The sequence below is a fragment of the Orcinus orca genome, chromosome 17 (assembly GCF_937001465.1).
Source record: "Orcinus orca chromosome 17, mOrcOrc1.1, whole genome shotgun sequence".
NCBI classification, from domain to species: domain Eukaryota; kingdom Metazoa; phylum Chordata; class Mammalia; order Artiodactyla; family Delphinidae; genus Orcinus; species Orcinus orca.
In genome coordinates this window covers 43519589-43530435 of record NC_064575.1, presented here as the reverse complement: position 1 = coordinate 43530435, position 10847 = coordinate 43519589, and the positions used below count along the sequence as shown (strand labels likewise).

General features: G+C 42.6%; 1 pseudogene; it reads right to left on the bottom strand.

The window, feature by feature from the left end:
* Window positions 1-1681: 1681 nt before the first annotated feature.
* Window positions 1682-7951, bottom strand: LOC101271562 (histone-lysine N-methyltransferase SETD2-like; annotated as a pseudogene).
* Window positions 7952-10847: the final 2896 nt, after the last annotated feature.

Genomic DNA, 10847 nt, shown 5'->3' with positions numbered 1-10847 from the left:
TGACCTCGTGAATAACTACAGAAACCAGGACTGGTAGCTTTGCATATTTTCTGTTATATATATGTGTTTATTCTAACTTCTCCTTCCCATTTTAATTTTATATAACACTAGGTGGAGGTCAACTTTACAATGTAGTCTTTAGTGGGACCTAAGACTGAAATTGAGGCCTAATTAATATAGGCAGAAATGGATTCAATGACCGTTGGGGCTTTGTGTTTTACCTGGGGGAAGGGCAAGAACTTCACTTATCAGAGGGTTAGCTGTTTCTTGCTAAAATGTAGTTTCTTTGCTGGGCAGGCATTGAAATGTGTGTAGAATGGTGCATATGAAAGCTGAGAAGTCAAAGGTGTCGACTGAGCTGCTTATGAACTTATTGCTTCCCAGCTCCAAATTCATTCTCCAATTGCACACCCAGAGTGCTCAGTCCTTTGACCACCTTGTAGCCCCAGCCCGGGAGCCTTGGTGATCACCTTGCTGCGGTCTTAAGAGGCACACTGCGTGCTTCTGGCTTCATGCTGTAGCAACCCACAGCCCTCACCATGCACACTCCCAAGCATGACCAGGCCTGACTTTCCTGCCCCCTGCAGGGCTGTTCCTGAGACCTTTCCAAGGTGAGCAATGTCCACTCTGGCTTGGCATCTGCAGAAACATCCCAGCTTCCTCAGCAACCTGCTTACATGCCTTGGCTTGCCTGTGTCTTAGGTGATTGTTTCCTCTTTATCACATGACCATAAACCAGTTCTGGCACAGGCAACCCAGCAAATTTTCTCACCAGCCAGTGGTTGTCTGCAACTGCACCTTCTCCAAAATTCAATTAACTATCAAGTTAAGAAAAAAGGGATTCTGTTGGAGCCAAACTGATTATTATAACCTGGGAAGCAGATTCTCAGAAAGCACTGAGAACTCTTCCACCTGTTAGAAGTTGAAGGCATAGACATACTTTTTATTTTTTCTTTAATTGATTCTATGTTTTACATAAAAAGTTCAGTAAAAATTGGATAAAGTAAAGTGCACTGTTGTGGCCTCTCCCGTTGCAGAGCACAGGCTCTGGATGCGCAGGCTCAGCGGCCATGGCTCACGGGCCCAGCTGCTCTGCAGCATGTGGGATCTTCTCAGACCGGGGCATGAACCCGTGTCCCCTGCATCTGCAGGTGGACTCTCAACAACTGCGCCACCAGGGAAGCCCAAGTAAAGTGATTTTAAGCAGTAAATCAATCTTATCAACATAGCACAAGGCTGGCCGAAACCACAAGGCAGCCTGCTCTGGAATATTTACATGATAACACATTAAACCTTGCAGGAGAACTTAAACCTTACTTACAAAGTCTTCTGTGATCCTAGCACGCAGAGGCTTAAAAGCAAAACAAAAGCCAAAAACCAGGAAAGACAAATTATTTTCAATACATTCACATATACCTTAAAATATAATACAGATCGTCAGGGTAAGGGGTCGTGGGTGAGGATGCACATGAGTCTGTGCGCTGACAGCACTGCCAAAGAGGAGACCCAGCCTTGAGAGTGGGGTCAGGCCTGGCCGGGGTCTCAGAAGGGAAGGTCTCAAGGGCCTAAACCCTTGCATCAGATGGCCTCTACCAACAGCTCACAACCAGGGACCGCTTGTTGTAGATGGAGCTCATTTTTGTAAGCTCATTCTGCAGGTTTGAATTCCCCAGGGTGATGTGTCATCAGTAGCACAGCCCTGACAGTGGGGTGGGGAGAGAGGGCCCACAGGATTTCTTCTCCTCAGAGTCTCTCCTACCAGCTTGCCCATCCTCCCACCCTGGCCCTGAAGGTCACTCTAATTCAGTGTCCCGTTTGGGTATGTAAACAGCCCCAAACTTCTGCATGTACTTCTTAATGTACTCCTTGGTTTTGTGTCTCACATTCTCATTGCACTCCATGTCCTCGGGGTTCTTACAGAACTTCAGCTCCTTATTCATAATGCCGTGAGTAGCTTGCAAGCTAGGTGTTTGAAATCTTCAGTTGTGGTAATTCTTCCCACTTTGCAGTCAGGTTTCCAGTAAGGGTTCAGGCACTGGACGATGAACTGGGATATCTCTTTTCTGAATACTTCTTTGCTTTTCTTAGCCAGCTCACTGGGGGCATCTGCTTCTGCTGTCTTAGGCTTCTTTGAGGTCTTCATGGGATTTTTATCATATGTTGGGGTTCCCAGGTCCATCTCAGCTTCATGCTCAAGGCTGGCATCATCTCCTGGGCTTTCCCAAGGAGGAGGATCCCACTGAGTCTGCCTTGTGATCACATGGTAGTAGTAAATCTTCCCTTCTGGGTCTCGGGCTGTCTTCCAGTTGGGAGGTAAGACAATGGTTTTTGGTTTGGGAGGAGATGCGGGTGGTAAATCCAAGAGGTTATTTGTCACAACCATTTCAGGTGGCTGTAAGGGCTGAGGCTACCCTGGTGCAACTATTGTAGTCACGGCTGTGGCTGGCTGTACCACCACTCCTCGTGGGTGAGCTGTGAAAATCTGTTGTCCCTGGATGTACTGAAGACTTGGCTGGGCATTACTCTGTACAATTGGTGGAGTTGTCTGTGAATAGGGTGACATCACACCATAGACGGTTGGACAAGCCTGTCCTTGATAATATATGGTTGCTTGAGACTGTGCAGGAGAGTACTGCTGCTGTACACTCATGGACTGTTGGTTTGAACCCCAAACACCATAATTCTGTCCCTGGACTGGGCCTGGGGCTGGCACTGGCCGGATGGTGACACTGGGGTCTTGGTGTACCACACCATCACTTTGGGCCACATACTGTGAACTGGAAACTTCCACAGGGGCTGCCACATGTGGCACCACTGGCACAGGTGGAGGGGCAGCAAGGGGTTCTGTAGAATGTCCCACCAAGGGCTGAGAATAATCTTAAGGAGAAGGAGAACACACAGGATCCATGCTGGGTGTGGGGAGGAGCACCTTACCAGCATTAGGATTGCTGGGATCCACATAGGCCTGCATGGGGTAACCTGGTGGGTAGCCAGCAAAGTGGTGATGAGGGGCATGGTAGCCAAGAGAGTCATAGGGCAGTGGAGACGTCATTCCCAGGTTCTGCATCTGCTGCTGTTGTTTTTGAGCCTCCCGCTGAGCTACCTCCTGCTCAAACAACTTTCGACGCTCCTCTGTAGAAAGTTGATTGCGATCTTGAATTCGTACTTTCTTTTTAGAAGTTGGTGTATCATATCTGCCACCTGGCCTTTTTGTTCCCCGCTCATAGGCAGAAGAAGGTGGTGAGAGGGAGCCCCTTCATTTCCTTTTCTCTTTATTTTGAGTTTGTTTGTCTGGGTCTCTCTTTCTTGACCTGTTAGGAGTTTTTGGGGCAACTTTGATCTCTGAAGCCAACAGCATCCCTTCCTTGTTCGGTTATTGTGCTCTCCTTTTCAGTTTGCCTTTTCTTTGGAATTCGATATACCTCCTTTAGGTCTTTCCAACTGTCCAGGAGCTTGGTGGCCAAATCACTTATATCTACTGTTTTATGTGGCTGTTCCTGGCTCTTCTCACTCTCCACATCAGGTACACCCTCCTCTTCATCTTGGGATGGTGTTTCCTCAGCAATAGGTTCGGCTAGTTTTGTGCCATTGCTCTCTTTAGGCTCTATTTCAGTGTCAGCCTCTGGTTCAGATGTGGGTAGCTTAATGGCCTCCACAGCAATTTCACTATCAACTTTGATTCAGGCAGCTGTTGTGTGAGTAGCTGTTGTTCCTCTTCTTCTATAGGGACGTTTTCTAACTGGTCAAGATCCTTTTTGCCATCCTTGCCTTCTAGCTCACTGATAGCATCAGAAATCGCACTGTCCATGCCATTTTCACTTATAATTTTAAGTCTGCAAAACATTAGCTTCTTGGGGGTGTCTGTGTCAGCTTCTATGCTCAGTTTAGAGAACGTGTGTGAGCACGTGATGTATTCTCGGTAGAATACCCATCTCCTTCTCTCAGCTGAGGGACAGCAGTCTTGGTTTGAGACCAACATTGAGTAATAGGAAGTACTTTGCTTTCCTCCAACATATTTTTAGTAGGAATGGGTAAATGTTCCGAAGTCTTTATAATCTCTTCCTGAAACTTCTGGTTACTTTCCCGGCCATCACATAGTTCTTCCATCCAGATCCACAACAAAGGCAGCCCATGACGTTCCAGAAAGGACTTCAGGCAAGACTGTGAATGTGTGTTCTGTATGAGCTTGAGACAGGTAAGTTTCTGTTCCAAAGTTTCAATTCTAACCATTAGCCAGGATAAGCTGAGCACCTGGTTTTTATCAGAGAGACCCTCACCATTCTCCATCAGAGCTTCTAGTTCTCCATCCACCGAATCCTTCTTCCGAGATCGTTCTTTCTTCATTTTCCCTCCTGCTGCTCTGATGTTGACTCTCTTCTCTCCTCCCAGGTAACCCCGGCAATTAGCCAACCCACAGAAACATCTCTGTGCTTCCTTCCTGAACTGATAGTCAAATGTTAACTCTGAGCCTGAAGGAACCAGTTTGGTGGTAAAAATCCCAACTCTCAGTTGTCCGTTCACAGTCCATTTTCGAGTCCCACAGTTTGGTTCATAGCTGTGATTCATGAACGGGAGCAATTTCCTTTTTGAGGGGCATCTATTATCTCATCATTCTTCAGGGCCATGAAATAGTAGTGGATGTTTTTGTTTCGTGCATACTCCTTTACCCGGGCTTTAAACTCTTTATGATCAAGTACCTCTCCACAATATTCCAGGACAAAGGTGTTCGAAGGAAGGTCTTTAGCAGGTCTCAAGCCCCAGCCTTTCTTTTCTGTGAGTATGACTTCCACATCTGCATGCTGTTTTCTTTGAAACCGTCTATTGGAACAATAATCCCCATTTGGACAACGAGAAGAACATTCAATCATGAGAAGATGATTAAGACAATCTTTCCCACATGCTATTTCACCTTGAGCTCTTTCATCTTTAGAAAGAGGTGTACACTCACACTGCATTCGCTTAATATCCCGATGGGATTTATTCTTCTTTCTTTCTGTTAAATAAACATTTTATTCAATCAGATCAAAGTAAGAAGGCATCTTCCCTTGTTTGGCACACTCCTTCCACCACTCTGGGTCCCTGAAGTCCTTCATGACACACAAAGGCCCAACCAATGCTGAGCTTAGAGGCACTGCTGTCTCTCCCTGCTCTACCTCCACTCTAACTTTCTTTCTGTCCTGAAGCTCACCATCACTTTCAGAATCACTCCCCAATTCCTGTCTCCTTTTTTTAAGAGGCCCTCTATCTTTCATATCATTTTTTTCTAAGTTTTTCAAAAGATCTTTCTCCTCATTCACAGCTAAAGAGTCCTTAATGGAATTGCTGCTTATTTCAGGTGCTTGCACTGACCCCTTGTCCTTCTGAAGGGACAGAAAAAAAATATTGGGCTGGCCTGAAGAGTGAGATCCTCCACGTTGATCCCAATTCTCCTCCTCTTCACGGTCATCTGTTAAGGAATCTGGTACCTGCCCTTGAATTCGGTCATACACAACCCCAGTTCCAGGTGGTCTACCTGCTGATCTTGGATCCCAGTAGCCATTGCCTTGCCAGTAATTACCTGTCCCACTATACTGTTCTGCACTTTGCTGATACTTGTGTCCACCACAGGCTCCATAGCTACTGTCAGGTTGCTGATATGTGATAGTAGGCTTTTCTTGTTGAGAGAAGTCCCACCCTAGATTTCTGAGCTCTTCTGATGATGAACAGAAACCATCCACTTGGGAGATCTCACAAGAAGAAAAATTTGACTCTGTTTTTCCCAGTCTACTATCTGGTCTGTTAGGGAAAGTGGTCTGTTGCCGAGACTTACTTGAGACATCTTCAAAATCATCAGAAGAATAAACTGGCAGCTCTTCTTTCTGCCTAGAAGTTATTTTGGCTTTCACTGCTTCCTCAGAGTTTGGATGACCTAGAGGATCATATTTTATGTCTGTATGACTGTAATATCAGCCCCATCACTCTGAGGATGAGCAATTTCAGACAGGTGATTATCTATCTGTTTTGGCTGGGCTGTGTAAAAGAGATTTCTGAATTCTTCTCTGTTGCTTCATGAAAGAAGAACTTCTCAGTTTGAGGACAGGCTTTACTTGCTATACTCTCAAATTTTTCCTCATATGAATGCCTCCTTGGCTCCAGTCGCTCATCTTCCCAGTGGTCAGAATAGTGTCTGTAACTTTGACTGCTCCAAGAAGAACAAGGACTTGTTTCTTCCATGGGAAAGTAGAATTCTTTGGCACAACCACAACAGACTGAAGACAGTTTCTTGGGATACTGCTATCATCAAAATCTGTATCTTCCGAATCACTTTCATCACTTGAACTTTTGGAAGAACCAGAATAATCTTCATGGACAGTGGATACAACCTCTGAGACATGACCACTACTGTCACATTTTAAGGTATATGTTACACCATCACTGTCCTCCATGATTAAATTCAAATCTCAAGAAGAAAATACAACTTCTGAGTCATCAGAAGTACGTGCATGTCCTCTTCCACCTTCTTCATCTAAAGAGATTTCTGGTCTTCCTCTTCTATCACGCAGTATGGAGTTCCCTTTTTCTTGAGTCTCTTGCACACATTTCCCAGATAGTCCATTATTATGCCTGTTTTCCCAGGAAGCAAATCCTCTTCCTGAATGAGGAAGACCACTAGCTACTTCTATTATTTCTTTCTCTGCATGCTTTAAAAAACTCTGAGCTTTTACTCTTCAGCACAGCATCCAAAACTGGAGATGTATTCTCTCCACATTGCAAGAGAGTTAAACTGTCTACGTTTGTCCCTCGTGTAAGACTCTGAAGAGATGAAGCAATACATGAGCTCCCTGTAGGTGGAAATAAATCATCAAAATGATTAACAGAAGCTGAACTAGTACTACCAACACTCTGCATATATTCTCCACATGCAAATTTTGAGTGCTGATCTGTCAGACTTCCATTATCACATATAACTGTTTTTGATTTCAAATGCACATTCATAAAGCTATTTGAAGAAATCTTCATTACTAAAGGCTCAGTATTTTCAGCTCCGAATGACACAAAGAAGGGCAGTTGTCGTTTGAAGTACAGTATATATCTGAATTTTTGGTTTTACATCAAGAAACTCTCACATCAACTGGTTCTTTAACTATTGTTTTGGAATAATCTATAGTCATAACTGGCAAAGATATGAGTTGATCCTGGTGTGGTGACACTGGAGGTTCTGTTTCTCTAAATGGGCTTTCTGACTTACTATGCTGCATGCGAGTATCATCCAAGTTTTTTTCTTTACATCTATTAATGTTTTGAAATCCATTTGATGAAAGCATGCACGTTTTGACCAAAGGAGATACCTCTGATCCATTCACACTATCATCAGAAGACATCAAAACAGTGTCACGTTTAGAAGTGCAAAATGTTGCCAAATCAGATTCTGCCCCAGGAGATCCGTTTATATTAAATTCGGTGGGACAATAACTTCTTAATTGATCATTCTTCACTTTACATAAAGAGTCTAATTCCTTAATACTGTCATAGCTATCATGTCCTATAAATTCAGACTTAAAAACAGGTGATTCATCTAGCTTTTTAAAAGTAGGTGAATCATTTAATCGATTTGATGGAGATGGCGACCCAATCTTCTCTCTTTCAGGAACTTTACTAATCACTCTTAATTCACTACCTTTTGAACAAGGAGTCTGTAAATGAAAAGAATGAGACTGTTTGATTTCCTCATTCAATTCTGTACAACATAAAGAATTTTTAAATTTATCAGACTTGGTTGCAGGTTTTGAAGGGCAGACTTATAATGGGAAGCACTCTTACTGTGCTTGGAATATGATGACCCGCGTCGGAATCCCTGTTCATTAGTGGGAGAATAACATATTTTCATTGCTTCATTTTCTGAAGTCCTTTTGGATTCTCCTTCTAATTTTGAAGAATCCTTTCCTCTTTTTTCCATCTCTAAGTAAGAGGACTCAGTTTTACAGTCTCCATCAGATTTAGAATAGGAGGATGGCGTCTTATGTCTCTGTAAGAGCAAGGAGGAGACAAGGTGCGCCTTGAGTATGTCTTCTTATACTAACCATCCGAGTCAGAACTTTGTCTTGACCTGTTATCTGTATATGGCAGAGACTAGCGTGCCCTCTCTCGATAAGGGGAACTCCTATGGTAACGACCATCATAATGAGAGTCGTCATAATGGGATCGTTCTGACCGAGAATAGGGTGAAGTAGTTCTAGAACCTCTGTCAGATCTAAAACGAAACCTGCTCTACCTTCGCTCTCTCTCTGGTCTACAGCGAGAAGATATATAACAAGTATCTCTTTCAAGTTTTGAGTAGCTAAAATATTTATCATCTCTCTCTGTTTTAGATTGTGAAGATTTGAGGAGCTCTGCTTAATGTGTAATGCAGATGCACACTGGACATTAGGGAGGGAGAAGGCCCGAACAGAATTCTGTGTTTAATTTTTTTTGTCCTGCCTTTAAATTTTATTCCAGCAGAGGTATGAATGCCAGAGGGGGATCCTCTTCCAAGCTTGCCTTTTTTGGGTGCTCTCCCTCTGCCCTAGGGTACTGTTAAGAGTTCTCAACATGCAGTCATCCCTCAGCATGAGCAAGGAATTGGTTCTAAGGCTCCCCCTGCCCCCCCCAGTCCCCTGTGATTGCTGAAATCTCTTATATAAAATGGAGTAATACAGTCTGCCCTCAGTACCCCGGGGCTCCACATTGGAGGATTCTGCATCCAAGGATTCAATCTACTGCAATTCAATTTATGGTTGGTTGAATCCGGGGTGCAGAACCCATGGATACAGAGGGTTAATTGTATTTATTTCACTCTATTATAGCTTAACATTTCTGGTTAAATTTACCGTGGTCTGTCTCCTGGTTGGACCTAGATTGGTAGAGGTGTGATGACTTGTTCGAGTTTGGGACAAAGAAGTGAGCATGAGTAGCACTTTCTCCCCTCTCTTTGGGAATAAGCTGCACACAGAAAGCATGCATTGGGCCCCATTTCTCCATAAATATTACAAGGGCAGGTGGCAAAATAGTCTGTGTCCAGTGCTGTCTGTGGCTGGATGCATATGTCTGTATCATTATGGGCCTCAGTGTAAGGAAGCCCTCTTTTACACAGATATAAGGCTGAAATTAGAGAATGAGCATTATTAGTAATAAAGACAATACATCATGTTCCACATACCTCTTGTCTACTTATGAATTACTTTAGAACCTGGGTGAGGAAGAGGTTAACATGCTTCACTTAAGGGAAGAATCTTATTACTATTTCTTTTGACAAGTTGAGTGTGAATTGGTTTTATCACTTCCTAGGCTTGTTCTATTCATAATTAACATATATTGAAACTTACATTAATATAAACAGACAATCCTGCAATATTTGCTGTCAGAAAATAGATAAGGGACAACCTTCAAATCCAACTTTTGTGTAGTTGGGCCTTCAACTATAAGCAGGTTTTAGTTATTTTTCTAAGTTTCTTATGCTTTTCATGGTGAGTTGAATATCTTTATTATAAAAAAAAGGTTTCTCTGTAAAACTAAACATTTTAAAGAACATATACAACATACATAAGGGTCTCAAAATGCTCACTTTTCATAAAAATGACATCTATTTCCATAGACGAGTTCATCAACATCCTGACAGCTGATGGAAAAGTGACACATAGGCTTTAGGGTCTAGATCACAGATTCTGTCACCTAGGAAGCTTTCAAGTACAGCAAGTAATAGAAAAACCCAACTGAGAATGGCTTACATAGAGTGAACCAATTAACTTCCTTTGAAACTACAGAGATACATGTTGCTAGGAGTGAAACTAGAAGCTCACATAATGTGACTTAGAACCTAGTTTCTTTCAGTTTTTAACTGTCCCTTCCCTGGTGTTGACTGTTTTTGGACAAACTCCCTCCCTCCCCCCACCCCCCAGTTCATAATCCTAAACTGACTTTGAGGAACTCTAAGAATTACATGAATCCTTTTTGTGAAACAAAGAGAATCTATATCATATATTCAGCGAAAGTGTCTAAGAGTTACTGATTGGACCAACTTAGGTAATCGTGCCAATTCCAAAACATTCAGAGATGACACATTCAGATTGGCTCTATGAATCAGGGCCTTTCTCTGGGGCAGGTGAGGCCCATTTTCCATCTAAATCACAACGGTGAGAATGGAGGGACGGGGTAGGTACTGAAAAGAAATTCAGGCTATTACTCCAAGAAGGAAGAAAAATAGATACTGGACAGTCATATAACAGGTATTCATTATAGGTACTTCCAGAGTCTATTTCCTATTTACTCAAAGAAATTTAAGACTTTAGGTAGCCCCCAAATTCACATATTTTCTGCATGTTACCTAACATATTTTTAGAAAATAAAAAGGTAAAATAATGTGAAATGATTTAATTTCTATAAGTGATCTTATAATCAAAGAGACCTTGCTACAAAAGTGAAACTTTATCTAGAGACTTTATATTCAGTAAAGTGTTCACATTCAAGAGCAAATTCTCATTCTGATGATTCATGAAGTCACTTGTGATATTCCTTCTTTAGTGTGGTGTTTATATAAAAACATGAGTCTCTAAAATTGCCATGGCAAAAACACATTTTGAAGCTTGATAGCCTTCTTTTCACAAAGCATGGTTTCCATCATTGTCTTGGATCACACTGTACCTTATGTTCATTCTCTGGTACAGAGCTCCAGCAGCTTTTTTTTTTTTTTTTTTTTTTTTTGCTTTTTCTCTTGCCCTGCATCTTAATCTTCAAGCATTCTCCTACAGTCATGTTCTGGTTTTCCCTTTGTCAGCCTCCACCACTTCCACTCCCTCCTAGACTCCTAGTACTTTTTTCAAGCTAAAGTTCTT